Source organism: Balaenoptera ricei, chromosome 7 (assembly GCF_028023285.1).
Source record: "Balaenoptera ricei isolate mBalRic1 chromosome 7, mBalRic1.hap2, whole genome shotgun sequence".
Lineage (NCBI taxonomy): Eukaryota > Metazoa > Chordata > Mammalia > Artiodactyla > Balaenopteridae > Balaenoptera > Balaenoptera ricei.
This window is the reverse complement of record NC_082645.1, coordinates 102,930,065-102,949,449: the sequence shown is the minus strand read 5'-3', so window position 1 is coordinate 102,949,449 and position 19,385 is coordinate 102,930,065. Positions and strand designations below refer to the sequence as shown.

General features: G+C 43.3%; 1 protein-coding gene across 1 annotated transcript in view; it reads right to left on the bottom strand.

Moving 5' to 3' along the window:
• TTLL4 (tubulin tyrosine ligase like 4) overlaps nt 1–18,274 on the bottom strand; it is a 38,300-nt gene extending 20,026 nt beyond the window's left edge. The window contains exon 1 of the mRNA XM_059928704.1: nt 17,989–18,274. The gene's annotated coding sequence lies outside the window, so the exon portion shown is untranslated. The remainder of the gene's footprint in view (nt 1–17,988) is intronic.
• Between the last annotated feature and the right edge of the window lie 1,111 nt (nt 18,275–19,385).

Here is a 19,385-nt window from a genome sequence, read left to right as displayed (position 1 = left end):
TCCACACGAATCCTCGGTGCCAGGAACACTGGACGCAAGTGGCCCGGCATCTAGCTGGCTTCACTTCTAATCCAAATGAGGAAGAGGAAGGCGAAGGATACACTCCCACCCTCTTCAGAAGCTTCGGGTGGCCTGCTGGGCTAGTGCCAGAGTAAAGTGGATTCTCTTCTCTGTGACTAACAGGATTCTAGATCTTGTATGTGTCTGCAATGGCCATTTCCCACAGGGCATTTGTTTTTCCTTGTCTGACTTATCTTACTTAGCATAATACCCTCTAGATCCACCCATGTTTTTGCAAATGGCAAGATTTCTCTCTTTTTATGGCCGAGTAATATTCCACTGTATATATGTACCACATCTTCTGTGTCCATTCATCTATCACTGGACACTTGGGTTGCTTCCGTAACTTGGCTATCGTAAATAGTGCTGCAGTGAACACTGGGGTGCTACCAACATCTCCTTGTTGCTGCTACTTTACCCAGTGTAGGAACTCTGCCACAGCCACATCCAACTGCTTCAACAGTGCCTTTTCCTCCTGAGGTCCGCTCCAAAATCCTCCACAGCTCCTCTCTCTTATCCTCTCTCCCACATCAAACCAATGTGCTCTCACCACTTCAACTATTACCTGCAGGAGAAGAGTCACTTTTCAGAGCCGACTTCTCTCAAGCTCTGTGTCCTCATCGCCAACTGTCTTCTCCCTTTTCCACAGGCAAGTCCAACCACTTCAGCCCAGCTTGTCAGATCAGCTCTGCACTCTTTTTTTTGGCCATGCCTTATGGCTTGCAGCATCTCAGTTCCCCAACCAGGAACTGAACCCGGACCCCGGCAGTGCAAGTGCCAAGTCCTAACCACTGGACCTCCAGGGAATTCCCTAGCTCTGCACTCTTGACGTTCCAATTTCTTTCAGTGGAACCTTCTTTCTCTCAGTCACCGAAGAGGAAAACTTAAGTCACTTCTGATTTCTTCCTTTCTCTTAATCTCCAAAGCCAAACCAGTCACAAAACTTAAGAGATTCTTTCTTCATGGCATGCCTCCTCCTTTCATTTCCACCACCATCCCAGATCTGGACTACTGCAACAGCTTCCAGACTGAAGTTTGTGTCTCCAGGGTCTGCCCTTCCTAATTCCACTCTGCAGGCAACCTCCAGATTAACTTTGCTTAAATATTACTTGATCAGTTACCTTTCCAAAAATTTTCCATGAGTCCTCATTTAATATCACAGTAGCCCACCAACGACCTGCATCAGAATAACCTGGGGTGCAGATTCCTGAGCCCCACTTTCAGAGAGGATTCAGTGGGTCTGGGGTGGGGCCAGGGATCTGTATTTTAAACAAGCCTTCTAGATGATTCTCATGTAAGTCAATAAATAAATTCCAGACTTCTTAGCCTGAGTCTGGCTTCAGTCTTTTTTTAAGACGTATTTCCATTTCCTTCCACCTTGAACTCTGTTATATGACCTGTTCTGGTCTTATACTAATCCTTTCAAACCTGTCTGCAGGCCCTTACTCCACTCAGCCTCTCCCTTCCAAATCCTTATCATATTTTATTTACCTTTTCCAGGCCCAGCTCAAGCTCCATCCTACCCATGAATATCTGTTGTGTATTTATTCCTCTAATTTGATACTTTGTAAAGGCTATCTTTTACCTCTGTTCTCTTCTCATATGAATATGCCTCATAAGCTCCATGATGGCTTTTATAGGAAAATCTTGTGTTTCTGTAACAGATAAATGCACAGCTATGCGAGTAGAAGGAGGAAGATCACTGCCCTAGTCTGGCCTCCTCCTCAGCAATGCTACCCAAGCCTCCCCGCAAAACGTCATGAGATATTAAGGCTCCCTAGAACAAAGTTTAAAAATTAATTGACTTGAGGGTGATGAATATTTTCAATGTCAGTTATACCTCCACAAAGCTGTTAAAAAAGAAACTTTTTTTTTTTTTTTCCCTTAAAGGGATAAGAAAGGAAGGTAAAGAACTGCTGAGCATTCTGAAGATAAACAAAATGGCCTCAAACATCCTTTTCTTTCTATTTGCATGGCTGGCTCAGTCCAATTCCTAGTCCCTCACCCCCATCACCAAGTGCAGGACTGTTGCAATAGCATCCTGCCTGACGTCCCTGGTTCCAGCCTCTCTCCTTCTAAAGCATCCAGTCTCAGGAATCTCAACATCCTGCTTTGCCATCTTTAGACAGCATTCAGAAGCTGTCTATCTCATTCTGCCTTCCACTCTCTGTAGGGTCATTCTGCCTCAAGTTTCCTCCTTAAGTGAGAGTGAATGACGAGCAGCCTATGCTAGAAAATCTTTGACTGTTGTCTCAAACCATCAAGTCACCAGGGGCCAGGCCCAGACCAACTTGGACAAAGTATCTATTTCTACAGAAAGCAATTATTCATTACACACTGACTGTATCACTCTCCTACATTACAGGAGTGTATGTGCCTCTTAGGATCTGAAGTTTCCTTTTCCTCCTCCATCTAAGTGTTTCCCTCAGTCACCAGGGGAACTCAGGACATCGGAAACGGTTCAGAGTCTACAGTCATAAGATCTCTGATGAAATTACTTTAGTTGCTCAACAGTTATGTAAGAAGGTAGAACTGACTTGTCTGAAATCAAACAGAATGAGGAGGAGTATAGGAATCAGACCCATTTTCTCTTATGAGATAAATCCCAAACTATGTTTCCCTAAAGAAAGCTGGAGGAGCATGGAACTTCTTTAAAGCCCTGTTAAGAAAGGAAGGCCAATACCCCAACCCTAATGAGAAGGAAGGGTCACTACCACAAGTTGAGAAGGGCAGCTCTTGTAGAACACAGTTATGTAAAAGTAGTTAGCAAACCTCAGGAAAAAATACAGCTTACAGTAGCTAGAGCTGAGGGAGGTCCATCTGCAAATTACTAAAAAGTGAAAACAGTTGAAGCCTTAACATAATTAAGTGACTAGCTCTCCTGAAGCCTTGACCTTCAGCAGCTTCTGAAAGAAACCTCAGGTGAGCTCTCTAAAGCAGTGGTCCTCGAAGTGTGGTCCCAGACCCTGAGGGAACCCTAAGCCTCTTTCAGGGATTCCACTAGCTGAAACTATTTTCATAACAAAACTAAGATGTGATTTGCCTTTTTTTACTGTGCCAGCCTTTCCACTGATGGTGCAAGAGCAATGGTGGGTCAAACTGCTGGTTCCTGAGTAGGAGTCGAGACAATGGCACCAAGCGAGATTCTTCACCACCACACACTCCTTCACTGCACAGTGAAAGAAGAAATGCCAGCTTTACTTAAGAATGTCCTTGATGACGCAATAAAAATGAAATCTCAATCCTCAGGTACATCTTTTTAATATTCTGTGTGACAAAATGAGAAGTACATATAAAATAGAAGACGATGGTTGTCTCTAAATAAAGCACTTGTTTGAATTGCAAAATCTCTCTGTGGAACATCATGTTTACTTGAAAGAATGAAGGACACACAAGTGATGGTTATTCAGACGTTGATACTTGGCAGGCATTCTCTAGAAAATGAAACAGAGTAAGCCTGTCGCTTCAGGGAAAACAGCTGACAGTGTTTGTTGCCAATGATAAAATTTGAGCTTCCAAGAGAAAATTATAATTTTGGCAAAATTGTATCTGCCACCATGAGCTTGACAGCTTCCCAATACTTAACCATCTTTCTGATGAGTGTGGTGATAATATATTGTTTTTTGATACTGTAAAATAAAATGTGGCAACATTTGTAAGATCTGCATAACTCAATGAACCAGTATTTTCCAAATATCTATCACACAATGTCAAAGAATCAGGCATGGGTAAAAGGTCCGGTCAAAGTCAGAGACAGACCAATGGATTCTAATGAAACAAAGTATGAAAAGCTCACTGATAACATTTCAGATTCCATTGCAGCTAACCTTCATAAAACCACTCCTTGTTAACTTCTGTGTAGTACCAAAGAATACCCACTATTGTCTGAAAAGGCCATAGAAATATTCCTCCCTTTTCCAACTAATTATCTATGCGAGGCTGGATTTTCATCATCATTCAATCACAACAACATATCGAACCAAATGAATGCAGAAACAAATATGAGAATCCAGCTGTCTTCTATTAAGCCAGACATTAACGAGATTCTCAAAAATAATGCCACTCTTCTCACTAATATTTCTGAAACAATAGCGTTTTGCCTTTTTAAAAATGCTACTTAAAAAAAAAAAGCTACTTATGTTTACTTGTAATGAGTTTATTATTATTTCTAAATGAATTAATAAATAAATACTTCAATTTCTAGTATGGAGTAGATATATATCCCACATTAAAAAATATACTGAAGACCCCAAAGAGCTTTAAAAGTGCAGATAAGAGGGACTTTCCTGGTGGTCCAGTGGTAAAGAATCCTCCTTCCAATGCATGGGACGTGGGTTCGATCCCTGGTCAGGGAACTAAGATCCCACATGCCGTGGGGCAACTAAACCCGCGCATTACAACTACTGAGCTCCCGCGCCTCAACAAGAGAGCCCACATGCCGCAAACTACAGAGCCCACACGCCCTGGAGGCCACGTGCCACAACTAGAGAAGAGAAAACCCACACGCCACGCACCGCAATGAAAGATCCCGCATGCCTCGGCGAAGACCCCGCGGGCCGGAAGTAAGACCTGAAGCAGCCAAAAGTAAATAAATAAATTTTTTTAAAAAACTGCATATAATGAGAACCTCTGGTCTAGAATAGCACTGCCTGTCCAGGATGTCCAAGAGGCTCCCAAGGACAAGGCCCTTTGTATTTCAGGGCCTAACAGAAATTAGCACTCTCAGTATTTGTTCCAAAAATACCAGGTCTGGCTTCCCAGTTCTGCCAGAAGAGAGGATGAGAAGTTCAGGGCATTAAAGAAAAGTTTTCTCTGCATTTCACCAACAGATCAAAGCATCTGATTGCATGCTAAAATCCAGGAATCCTATGACCAGACAATTCCAAGGTCATAGAAGGAATCTAGCAGGAAAGCTAAACTCAACTCCACATCATGAGTACCAGATCCTGAAGTTAAAGGTTCATCTAAGTTTTTCAGGTGAGAGCTGGGTGAAGAATTAAAAACAGTAGAAAACAGGATTGGTTCAAGATGGCGGAGTAGAAGGACGTGCACTCACTCCCTCTTGCGAGAGCACCAGAATCACAACTAACTGCTGAACAGTCATCGACAGAAAGACACTGGAACTCACCAAAAAAGATAACCCACATCCAAAGACAAAGGAGAAGCTGCACTGAGACGGTAGGAGGGGTGCAATCACAATAAAATCAAATCCCATAACTGCTGGGTGGGTGACTCGCAAACTGGAGAACACGTATACCACAGAAGTCTACCCACTGGAGTGAAGGTTCTGAGCCTCACGTCAGTCTTCCCAACCTGGGGGTCCGGCAATGGGAGGAGGAATTCTGAGAGAATCAGACTTTGAAGGCTAGTGGGATTTGATTGCAGGACTTCGACAGGACTGGGGGAAACAGAGACTCCACTCTTGGAGGGCACACACAAAGTAGTGTGTGCATCAGGACCCAGGGGGAAGGAGCAGTGACCCCATAGGAGACTGAACCAGACCTACCTGCTGGTGTTGGAGGGTCTTCTGCAGAGGTGGGGGCGGGGGGGGGGTGGCTGTGGCTCACCACGGGGACAAGGACACTGGCAGCAGAAGTTCTGGGAAGTACTCCATGGCGTGAGTCCACCATTAGCCCTACCAAAGAGCCTGTAGGCTCCAGTGCTGGGTAGCCTCAGGCCAAACAACCAACAGGGAGGGAACTCAGCCCCACCCATCAGCACAGAAGGGGATTAAAGCTTTACTGAGTTCTGCCCACCAGAGCAACACCCAGCTCTACCCACCACCAGTCCCTCCTCTTAGATAGCCTCATCCACCAGAAGGCAGACAGCAGAAGCAGGAAGAACAACAATCCTGCAGCCTGTGGAATGAAAATCACATTCACAGAAAGATAGACAAAATGAAAAGGCAGAGGACTATGTACCAGATGAAGGAACAAGATAAAACCCCAGAAATACAACTAAATGAAGCTGAGATAGGCAACCTTCCAGAAAAAGAATTCAGAATAATGATAGTGAAGATGATCCAGGACCTCGGAAAAAGAATGGAGGCTAAGATAGAGAAGATGCAAGAAATGTTTAACAAAGACCTAGAAGAATTAAAGAACAAACACCTAGGGGGGACCTTCAAGATGGTGGAGGAGTAAGACGTGGAGATCACCTTCGTCCCCACAAATACATGAAAAATACATCTACACGAGGAACAGTTCCTACAGAACACCTACTGAATGCTGGCAGAAGACCTCAGACTTCCCAAAAGGCAAGAAAATTCCCATGTACCTGGGTAGGGCAAAAGAAAAAAGAAAAAACAGAGACAAAAGAATAGGGATGGGACCTGCACCTCTGGGAGAGAGCTGTGAAGGAGGAAGTTTCCACACACTAGGAAGCCCCTTCACTGGTGGAGACGGGAGGTGGGTGGGGGGGAAGCTTCGGAGCCACAGAGGAGAGCGCAGCAACAGGGGTGCCGAGGGCAAAGCGGAGAGATTACCACACAGAGGATCGGTGCTGACCAGCACTCACCAGCCCGAGATGCTTGTCTGCTCACCCGCCGGGATGGGCGGGGGCTGGGAGCTGAGGCTCAGGCTTCGGAGGTCAGACCCCAGGGAGAGGACTGGGGTTGGCTGCGTGAACACAGCCTGAAGGGGGCTAGTGCGCCACAGCTAGCCTGGAGGGAGTCCGGGAAAAAGTCTGGACCTGCCTAAGAGGAAAGAGACCATTGTTTCAGGGTGCACAAGGAGAGGGGATTCCTTCCCTGTCTGCCCACAGAAGGCAGAGCACCGCCTAAACAAGCTCCAGAGAAGGGTGCGAGCGGCGGCTATCAGCTCAGACACCAGAGATGGGCATGAAACACTAATGCTGCTGCTGCAGCCACCAAGAATCCTGTGTGCAAGCACACGTCACTATCCACACACACCCCCAACCCCCCAGGAGCCTGGCAGCCCGCCACTGCCAGGGTCCCGTGATCCAGGGACAACTTCCCGGGAGAACACACGGCACGCCTCAGGTCGCTACAATGTCATGCTGGCCTCTGCCGCCGCAGGCTCACCCCGCATTCCAATTATAACTACCGTACCCCTCCCTCCCCGCAGCATGAGTGAGCCAGAGCCCCCTAATCAGCCGCTGCTTTAACCCCGTCCTGTCTGGGTGGGAACAGAAGCCTGAGGGCGACCTACACACAGAGGCGGGGCCAAATCCAAAGCTGAACCCCAGGAGCTGTGCAAACAAAGATAAGAAAGGGAAATTTCTCCATACAGCCTCAGGAGCAGTGGATTAAATCCTCACAGTCAACTTGAGGTACCCTGCATCTGTGGAATACCTGAATAGACAACGAATCAACCCAAAATTGAGGAAGTGAACTTTGGGAGCAACTGGAGACTTGGGGTTTGCCATCTGCAACCAACTTGTTTCTGATTTTTATGTTTACCTTAGTATAGTTTTTAGCACTTGTATCACTAGTGAATTTGTTTATTGGTTTGGTTGCTCTCTCTTTTTTTTTAAATTACTTGTTTATTGTAATAATTTTTAAAATATTTTTATTTTATTTATTTTATTTTTATTTTTACTTATTTATTTATTTTTCTTTCTTTCTTTTTTTCTCCCGAGCTGTGTGGCTGACAGCTTCTTGGTGCTCTGGCCTGATGTCAGGCCTGAGCCTCTGAGGTGGGAGAGCCTAGTTTAGGGCATTGGACCACCAGAGACCTCCCAGCCCCATGTAATATCAATCAGCAAGAGCTCTCCCAGAAATCTCCATCTCAACACTAAGACCCAGCTCCACCCAATGGCCAGCAAGCTCTAGTGCTGGATGCCCCATGTCAAACAACTAGCAAGACAGGAACACAACCCCACCCACTAGCAGAGAGGCTGCCTAAAATCATACTAAGTTCACAGACACCCCAAAACACACCACTGGATGCAGCCCCACCCACCAGAAAGACAAGATCCAGCCCCACCCACCAGAACACAGGCACCAGTCCCCTCCACCAGGAAGCCTACACAAGCCATTAAACCAACTTTATCCACTGGGGGCAGACACCAAAAACAATGGGAACTACAAACCTGCAGCCTGTGAAAAGGAGACCCCAAACACACTGTATTCAGCAAAATGAGAAGACAGAAATATGCAGCTGATGAAGGAGCAAGGTAAAAACCCACCAGACCAAACAAATGAAGAGGAAATAGGCAGTCTACCTGAAAAAGAATTCAGAGTAATGATAGTAAAGATGATCCAAAATCTTGAAAATAGAATGGAGAAAATACAAGAAACATTTAACAAGGGCCTAGAAGAACTAAAGAGCAAACAATGATGAACAACACAATAAATGAAATTAAAAATTCTCTTGACGCAATCAATAGCAGAATAACTGAGGCAGATTAGTGACAGAAGAACGCACTCACTTCCAGTGACCTGGAAGATAAAACAGTGGAAATAACTATCGCAGAGCAGAATAAAGAAAAAAGAATGAAAAGAGGGCTTCCCTGGTGGCGCAGCGGTTGAGAATCTGCCTGCCAATGCAGGGAACACGGGTTCGAGCCCTGGTCTGGGAAGGTCCCACATGCTGCGGAGCAACTAGGCCCGTGAGCCACAACTACTGAGCCTGCGCGTCTGGAGCCTGTGCTCCGCAACAAGAGAGGCCGCGATAGTGAGAGGCCCGCGCACCGCGATGAAGAGTGGCCCCCGCTTGCCGCAACTAGAGAAAGCCCTCGCACAGAAACGAAGACCCAACACAACCAAAAAATAAATAAATAAACAAATCCTTTAAAAAAAAAAAAAAAAAAAGAATGAAAAGAATTGAGGACAGTCTCAGAGACCTCTGGGCCAACATTAAACGCACCAACATTCAAATTATAGGGGTACCAGAAGAAGAAGAGAAAAAAAAAGGCTCTGAGAAAATATTTGAAGAGATTATAGTTGAAAACTTCCCTAACATGGGAAAGGAAATAGTCCATCAAGTCCAGGAAGTGCAGAGAGTCCCATACAGGATAAATCCAAGGAGAAACATGCCAAGACACATATTAATCAAACTATCAAAAATTAAATACAAAGAAAAGATATTAAAAGCAGCAAGGGGGCTTCCCTGGTGGCACAGTGGTTAAGAATCCGCCTGCCAATGCAGGGAACATGGGTTCGAGCCCTGGTCCGGGAGGATCCCACATGCCGCGGAGCAACTAAGCCCATGTGCCACAACTACTGAGCCTAGATTCTAGGGCCCACGAGCCACAACTACTGAGCCCACAAGCCACAACTACTGAAGCCCGCATGCCTGGAGCCCATGCTCCGCAACAAGAGAAGCCACCGCAATGAGAAGCCCACCTACCGCAGCGAAGAGTAGCCGCTGCTTGCTGCAACTAGAGAAAGTCTGCACGCAACAATGAAGACCCAATGCAGTCAAAATAAATAAATATTACAAAAAAAAAAAAAAAAAAAAGAACTCCATAAAAAAAAAAAAAAAAAAGCAGCAAGGGAGGAGCTTCCCTGGTGGCTCAGTGGTTGAGAGTCTGCCTGCCAATGCAGGGGACACGGGTTCGAGCCCTGGTCTGGGAAGATCCCACATGCCGCGGAGCAACTAGGCCCGTGAGCCACAATTACTGAGCCTGCGCGTCTGCAGCCTGTGCTCCTCAACAAAGAGAGGCCACGATAGTGAGAGGCCCGCGCACCGCAATGAAGAGTGGCCCCCGCTTGCCGCAACTGGAGAAAGCCCTCACACAGAAACTAAGACCCAAAACAGCCATAAATAAATAAATAAATAAATAATAATTTTAAAAAACAGCAGCAAGGGAAAAGCAACAAATAACATACAAGGGAATACCCATAAGGTTAACAGCTGATCTTTCAGCAGAAACTCTGCAAGCTAGAAGGGAGTGGCATATTTAAAGTGATGAAGGGGAAAAAACTACAAACAAGATTACTCTGCCCAGCAAGGATCTCATTAAGATTCCATGGAGAAATTAAAACCTTTACAGACAAACAAAAGTTAAGAGAATCCAGCATCACCAAACCAGCTTTACAACAAATGCTAAAGGAACTTCTCTAGGCAGGAAACACAAGAGAAGGAAAAGACCTATGATAACAAACACAAAACAATTAAGAAAATGGTAGTAGGAACATACATATTGATAATTACCTTAAGTGTAAATGGATTAAATGCTCCAACCAAAAGACATAGACTGGCTGAATGGATACAAAAACAAGACCCGTATATATGCTGTCTACAAGAGACCCACTTCAGGCCTAGGGACACATACAGACTGAAAATGAGGGGATGGAAAAAGATACTCCATGCAAATGGAAATCAAAAGAAAGCTGGAGTAGCAATTCTCATATCAGAAAAAATAGACTTTAAAATAAAGACTACTACAAGAGACAAAGAAGGACACTACATGATGATCTAAGGAACAATCAAAGAAGAAGACATAACAATTGTAAATATTTATGCACCCAGCATAGGAGCACCTCAAAACATAAGGCAAATGCTAACAACCATAAAAGGGGAAATCGACAGTAACACAATAGTAGTAGGGGACTTTAACACCCGCTTTCACCAATGGACAGATCATCCAAAATGAAAATAAATAAGGAAACACAAGCTCTAAATGACACATTAAACAAGATGGACTTAATTGACATTTATATGACATTGCATCCAAAAACAACAGAGTACACTTTCTTCTCAAGTGCTCATGGAACATTCTCCAGGATAGATCATATCTTGGGTCACAAATCAAGCCTTGGTAAATTAAAGAAAACTGAAATCGTATCAAGTATCTTTTCCAACCACAACACTATGAGACTAGATAACAATTACAGGGAAATATCTGTAAAAAATACAAACACGTGGAAGTTAAACAATACACTACTAAATAACCAAGAGATCACTGAAGAAATCAAAGAGGAAATCAGAAAAAAACTAGAAACAAATGACAATGAAAACATGATGACCCAAAACCTATGGGATGCAGCAAAAGCAATTCTAAGAGGGAAGTTTATAGCAATACAATCCTACCTCAAGAAACAAGAAACATCTCAAATAAAGAACCTAACCTTACACCTAAAGCAATTAGAGAAAGAAGAACAAAAAAAACCTCAAAGTTAGCAGAAGGAAAGAAATCATAAAGATCAGATCAGAAATAAATGAAAAAGAAATGAAGGAAATAATAGCAAAGATCAGTAAAACTAAAAGCTGGTTCTTTGAGAAGATAAACAAAATTGACAAACCACTAGCCAGACTCATTAAGAAAAAAAGGGAGAAGACTCAAATCAACAGAATTAGAAATGAAAAAGGAGAAGTAACAACAGTGCAGAAACACAAAGAATCATGAGAGATTACTACAAGCAACTCTATGCAAATAAAATGGACAACCTGGAAGAAATGGACACATTCTTAGAAAAGCACAACCTTCCAAGACTGAACCAGGAAGAAATAGAAAATATAAACAGACCAATCACAAGCACTGAAATTGAAACTGTGATTAAAAATCTTCCAACAAACAAAAGCCCAGGACCAGATGGCTTCACAGGTGAATGCTATCAAACATTTAGAGAAGAGCTAACACCTGTCCTCAAACTCTTCCAAAATATATGAGGGAGGAAAACTCCCAAACTCATTCTATGAGGCCACCATCACCCTGATACCAAAACCAGACAAAGATGTCACAAAAAAAGAAAACTACAGACCAATATCACTGATGAACATAGATGCAAAAATCCTCAACAAAATACTAGCAAACAGAATCCAACAACACATTAAAAGGATCATACACCATGATCAAATGGGATTTATCCCAGGGATGCAAGTATATCTTCAATATACGCAAATCAATCAATGTGAAACACCATATTAACAAAATGAAGAAGAAAAACCATATGAACATCTTAATAGATGCAAAAAAAGCTTCTGACAAAATTCAACACCCATTTATGATAAAAACTCTCCAGAAAGTGGGCATACAGGGAACCTACCTCAACATAGTAAAGGCCATATATGACAAACCCACAGCAAATATCATTCTCAATGGTGAAAAACTGAAACCATTTCCTCTAAGATCAGGAACAAGACAAGGACGTCCACTCTCACCACTATTATTCAACATAGTTTTGGAAGTCCTACCCTTGGCAATCAGAGAAGAAAAGAAATAAAAGAAATACAAATTGGAAAAGAAGTAAAACTGCCACTGTTTGCAGATGACATGATACTATACATAGATAATCCTAAAGATGCCACTAGAAAACTACTAGAGCTAATCAATGAATTTGGTAAAGTTGCAGGATACAAAATTAATGCACAGAAATCTCTTGCATTCTTATATACTAACAACAAAAGATCAGAAAGAGAAATTAAGGAAACAATCCCATTCACCATTGCAACAAAAAGAATAAAAAGCTGGGAATAAACCTACCTAAGGACGTAAAAGACCTGTACGCAGAAAACTATAAGACACTGATGAAAGAAATCAAAGATGACACAGATGAAGAGATATACTATGTTCTTGGATTAGAAGAATCAATATTGTGAAAATGACTGTACTTCCCAAAGCAATCTACAGATTCAATGCAATCCCTATCAAATTACCAACAGCATTTTTTGCAGAACTAGAACAAAAAATCTTAAATTTGTATGGAGACACAAAAGACCCCAAATAGCCAAAGCAATCTTGAGGGAAAAAAACGGAGCTAGAGGAATCAAACTCCTTGACTTCAGACTATACTGCAAAGCTACAGTAATCAAGACAATATGGTACTGGCACAAAAAAAGAGAAATATAGATCAATAGAACAGGATAGAAAGCCCAGAGATAAACCCACGCACCTATGGTCAACTAATCTATGACAAAGGAGGCAAGGATATACAATGGAGAAAAGACAGTCTCTTCAATAAATGGTGCTGGGAAAACTGGACAGCTACATGTAAAAGAAATTAGAACACTCCGTAACACCACACACAAAAATAAACTCAAAATGGATTAAAGAACTAAATGTAAGACTGGACACTATAAAACTCTTAGAGGAAAACATCGGAAGAACTCTTTGACATAAATCACAGCAAGATCTTTTTTGATCCACCTCCTAGAGTAATGGAAATAAAAACAAAAATAAACAAATGGGAACTAATGAAACTCAAAAGCTCTTGCACAGCAAAGGAAACCATAAACAAGATGAAAAGACAACCCTCAGAATTGGAGACAATATTTGCAAATGAAGCAACTGACAAAGGATTAATCTCCAAAATTTACAAGCAGCTCATGCAGCTCAATATCAAAAAAACAAACAACCCAATCCAAAAATGGGCAGAAGACCTAAATAGACATTTCTCCAAAGAAGACATACAGATGGCCAACAAACACATGAAAAGATGCTCAACATCACTAATTATTAGAGAAATGCAAATCAAAACTACAATGAGGTATCACCTCACACCGGTTAGAATGGGCACCATCAGAAAATCTACAAACAATAAATGCTGGAGAGGGTGTGGAGAAAAGGGAACCCTCTTGCACTGTTGGTGGGAATGTAAATTCATACGGCCACTATGGAGAACAGTATGGAGGTTCCTTAAAAAACTAAAAATAGAATTACCATATGACCCAGCAATCCCACTACTGGGCATATACCCAGAGAAAACCATAATTCAAAAAGACACATGCACCCCAATGTTCACTGCAGCATTATTTACAATATCCAGGTCATGGAAGCAACCTAAATGCCCATCGACAGATGAATGGATAAAGAAGATGTGCTACATATATACGATGGAATATTACTCAGCCATGAAAAGGAATGAAATTGGGTCATTTGTAGAGACGTGGATGGACCTAGAGGCTGTCATACAGAGTGAAGTAAGTCAGAAAGAGAAAAACAAGTATTGCATATTAACGCATATATGTGGAATCTAGAAAAATGGTACAGATGAACCAGTTTGCAAGGGAGAAATAGAGACACAGATGTAGAGAACAAAAGTGGACACCAAGGGGGGGAAAGCGGGGGATGGGGGTGGGGCGGTGGTGGTAGGATGAACTGGGAGATTGGGATTGACATATATATACTAATATGTACAAAATGGATACCTACTGAGAACCTGCAGTATAAAAAATAAATAAATAGAATAAAATTTTAAAATAAATAAATAAAAATAGTAGAAAACAGGAAAAAAAATAAAGTTTTTCAGCAAGGGATTTTTCATTTACATATTCATTTTTGGATTTGGTTATAAATATTCTGCCTCCCTTCTTCCATCCCTTTGCCCCTACCTACTCTCTCAAATTTGGTGCTCCTCTGTGCTCAGTCTTCTCACTTGGCCTGGCACATAGTAAGTGCTCAATAAATGGCAGTTGCAACTATTAACACAAACTCTCCCAAAGCAACCTCTTTTATCCCATGGCCTCAACCATCTCCTACATTCTCAACTTTCTTTCATCTCTCAGACCTACAGAACAATCTCCCAGGCCTTTCTACCTTGATGTGCTGCAGGAACCTCAATTCAGCATGCCCAAACTCCTTTATCTTTCTCCTCAAAGCCCTCCTCCTAATAGTTCCTCCTGCATCACCACCCACTTAATCACTAAAGTCAGAAAACAAGGATCATTCCAGACTGCTCTTTGTCCCACTCTCCCTACATCTACTTTGCCACCAGGTTTTGTCCACTCTACCACTGTTAATTTCTCTCTAAACCCTCTCCCCCACTGCAACCACTATAAAGCCCTCATCATCTCTAGTCTGGTCTCTAGTTTTCTCATTGGCTCCCTGCCTTCAGTCTAAAATCTTACTTATTCAAACTGCACACTGACACTACAGTAGTAATCTCAAGCACAAATCTGATGTTACCTTCCTGCTAATTACCTTTCCATGGTTTTCCTGCAATATACTCTTCCAATGATTTTACTCATGTATTCCCCTAGGAATTTTTAAAACCATGTATTCCTTGGGGAGTTTCTGGTGGCCTAGTGGTTAGGATTCCAGACTTTCACTGCCGTGGCCCAGGTTCAATCCCTGGTTGGGGAACTGAGATCCTGCAAGCCACGCGGAAGAGCCAAAAAAAAGAAAAAAAAAAAAATTAAACCCATGTATTCCTTGCACATCTTAAAGTTGAACTCTAAAATTTTTCATCACAAGTTTAAACAAGTTTATCCTTTCGTTAAGAGGAGGTAGAAAATACTAAACATTTTATAGAAAGAACTAAGGTAAGGACTAACTGTAATTGAAATAAACATTTCATGACTATTTAATAAAATGAGTTTTAACTATCTGATTAACACACATCTAAACTAAAAGAAATCTCTTTTAAAAAATTTTATGCAACTTTTATCCAATACAGCTTGAAAAATCTGTGGTCCCGAAAAACATTTTAGACACATTTTAACTGTTGTGTTTTTTTTTTTTTTTTTTAATATTTATTTATTTATTTCACTGCACCGGGTCTTCGTTGCAGCATGCAGGATCTTCATCACCGCATGCAGGATCTTTTAGTTGCAGCATGCAGGATCTAGTTCCCTGACCAGGGATCGAACTTGGGCCCCCTGCGTTGGGAGGGCAGAGTCTTAACCACTGGACCACCAGGGAAGTCTCCAACTGTTGTGTTCTTCTGAATTCAGAATATCCCAACAAGGAACAAGCTTCACTCTAACAGCAGTGTGTATTACACATGGGAAGACAGGAAGCCTTCTAGGGTTTTTTTTGTTGTTTGTTTGTTTTTTCTGGGTGGTCTCATCTGTATGACCCTATTAGGAAATTTATTCATGAATTCAATAGTTATGTCCCGAACAGAAGAGTAGAATAGTACAATGATTACAGTATAGATGCTGCAGTCTCAGGCTTTTCGGGTTTGGATCCACTTGGTGGCCCTCAGACTTTGGGCAAGTCAATTTTTTCCCATATGGCTCAGTTTTCTTACCAAATCTGGCTTCACTCGGTGAGTCAGGGGGAAGGAGAGCCACACAGAGTACAAGGTGGTGAGTACCGTGGACAGCCAGGACTGCTGGACCTCCCGGCTTCTGGGAATGCGGTGAATATAGTATTCGGGAAACGTAGCACTGGAGTTTCTATCAGCTCGATTTACTTCAAAAGAATTTATTTTACGGGCACTCATTTCATCAGTGTCAGCAATGATATAATGTCTAGGAGAGTAAGCATCGGACAAGTTCTCGAGCAGCCTCAGGATCTCAATGGTATGCCCACCGGACCCAGCCACCACCAAGAGGCTGAGAGACCGCCGGAGCACAGCGGCGCGGGGACGCAGCACTACCCATAGCCGCACTGCCAGCCGCCGCGAGGATAAGGGTGCCACCCATTCAAAGACAAGACGCATGCGTGCTATCCCCCGGCGCCGGCCACAGGAGCCCTTCTAGGTTTTTGAGGTAACTTAATCAATCACCAAAGAAGGCCTCCCTGAAATTAATATTTCCAAAATATTCCCTGTTTGCCAACCTGAGGTTTTTATACTCCGAAAAATATACTATAGTAAAATTTGAGAGCGTGAGAGATATGACACTCTCCATCCCTTTTTTGTAAGGTCAGTTTTAGAAGCGTTCATTTGGAAGCTGAGGATCTGGGAACTGATTCTTCTAAAACTATACGTGCATGTCTATCCCTTGGAAGTCTCAGGCCCCTGAGTATCCTGCTTGAAAACCACTGCTATGGAGGATCTAGTTCTAACTCTTTAGCAAAACATCCAAAGCCCTTTGTGATCTAACCCCTATTAATTTCCCTATTCCTATTTGTCCCGGGCTGGTTCCCTCCAAACACAGCTCAGGTCTATCTGACTGTTTCCAGTTCTCTTTTCAGGCCTTTACTAAAGCTACTTTAGTATCTTTACTAAAGCTACTTTGTATCTGGAATGTCCTCTCACCTCTTTATTCCCAGAAAACACTTGATAATTTTTCAATGCTCCATTCAGCCCAATCAATAAGCAGCTGGTAACTTTACGGGCACCAAGTGAGTGGTTTTTATGCAAACAGTGCCTCAGTATTTATTGCAAGAAATTAAGGATGGGATAGAACACTGTCCAAAAGGGTCTCCCAGCTACTCGTTGACTGGCTAATTCAACAGGTAATGACGTTAAGGAAGATGGGATCTGGAGTAACTGAGAGAGCAGGGATACCTACCTAAAAAAGGAAAGATTAAAACATTTTCTAGATCCAGAATGCGAATGTGAAGACCAGGGAATGGGGATAATATAGTTTTCCAAGTAAATTTGGGTTAAATATCCTTCTAATGTTCTATCAGAACACACACCACACATATGGCAAATGCTGTTTACCTGATTAAAATCTCCCCTAGACTATAAGCTCCGTTGAAACACGCCTGCCTTGCTCACCACTGTATCCCCCCCTCCCCCTCCGGGCCTTCCACAGTGCCCTGGCTCACTAAATATTTGTCGATGTTTATTAAAAATTGTTGAATGATTAAATGAAGTAATGGATGTATAGATACATGAAGAATTCAATTCCACAGCATCTCGAATGCTGTTTGAATCTCTACAGTTTAGGAAAGTATTTCTCTACAGATAGTGAAGATGGGGAAGTTAAAAAGTGGGTATCCATGTAAAATTCAGCCGTGAGGCCTGAGAGGAGCTTGGGCTCACACCCAAGCAGGGAGAATTTAAACTGCAGCGGAGCGGGAAAGACGAGGCACGGAGGCCCAGGGTGAGAGGGTGCTGCAGGGTTCGGGGCACCCAGAGGCGGGGCGACTAAGTTCACTGGGCGTGGCGGGGAAGGGGGCGGACGGGGGGGTGGAGAAGGGTTCCGAAGAGGCGCGAAGTCCTGGTAGGGTGGGAGGACGCGGCCCCCTCTCCTCCCAGGGGATGGAGAGGTGGCGGGCAGGAAGCAGGGCTGGGGCAGGAGCGGCCAGAGGGCTGGGGGCCGCGTGAAAGGACTCGGGCAGAGGGAGGGGCGGGAGAGTCGGCGCGGCGGAGGGTCGTTTTCCCGGCTCCGCGGCCACACTCACCCAGCGGACTCAGCTTCGCCCCGGCTGGGCGCCGGCTCTGGGCTTCTTCCTCCCTTGGCCTTCCGGGCGAGCGGGCGGCCTCAGGCGCCCCTAGCAACCACGCACGGCCACACGGCCCGCGCTCTCAGCCACCGGCACCGCTGCCACCAGCCACGCACTGCGCGCGCCCCCAGCGGACGGACTGAGGGCCTGAAGGGGCGATCCCAGCGGGAGGGAGGTAGGCGCGCGGAATCTCCGGGATTGTGGAGTTTGGGAGGGCAGGCGGTCACAGGGCTCGCGCACACGCAATCGCTTCAACGGGGGTGGGACTCGCCGAGTGGAATTCTGGGAGATGTAGTCTCAAGGTTAAATCCCTGAAAGATTAAGCTCTGGCGCTCCAGGACCCGCTATACCTTGATTCTACCTAACCCCTATGGACTCTTTCTTCGGCCATGCCTTAATTCGCTCCTCTAAAATCAAAGAGCTCAGGCTTTATTAAAGAATTTTCTTGTAGTTCCTTCCAGTAAGCCTTTGAGTTTGACCCCAGGAAAGGAGAGATCGCCAGATCCGCCATGCTTCCCTCTACCCACCTTCCCCTAACCCCACCCACCCAACAGGCTCCAATTACAACCACCTGCTTCCTGGGCTCCAAGTGTGAACTTTAGGAAACACTGACTCAATTAATTATCTCGCCAGGCAAGACAGATTGTACCCCCTCAGTCTCAGATGTCCCTAGACCTAATGGATTTGGAGATCTCAAGAGAGCTGGAGGGTGAAAAGAACTTTTCTAAATAGTCTGGTACAGAAATAAAGGGGACAATAAAAGATGAAACTAACCTAAGGAAAATAATCGGGACCAGAATAAAGATGCTTAATAAATATTTGATTTAGGCAACAGTCATTGATAAATGCTAAAATCATTAGAGGGTTGATGGGGGACTTTTACACTGAAAGGACATTTGCTATCACTTGTGTATTTTAATCAATCTTAGATCATGAAATGTGGGGCAGCTATAAATTATGTCTCATGATGTGATGCAATTTGAACTACACATTAATACTTAGGAAGTAGTGTATTTTTGTCTAAAAATCAGTTGAATCTGAATCTTAATCAAACTTTTGGCTCCAACTTCCAGTTTTCAGGAAATAAAGAGAAACGTCGTCACAAGAAAGCCATTTGACCAATCCAGAATGTAGGCCAATGTATAGGGGAATGACCTAATTTCTCTGACAATTTCAGAGTATAAAAAAAGAGTGAGGTGTTCTATATCATGAGACTTAAGAGACATAATTACATCAATGAGTGGACCTTGTTTAGATCCTGATTCAAATAAGCCAACTGCAAAAAAGATACTTTTGAGACAATAGAGAAATATGAACATGGATGGGGGAATATTAACATAGATAACGTTAAGAAA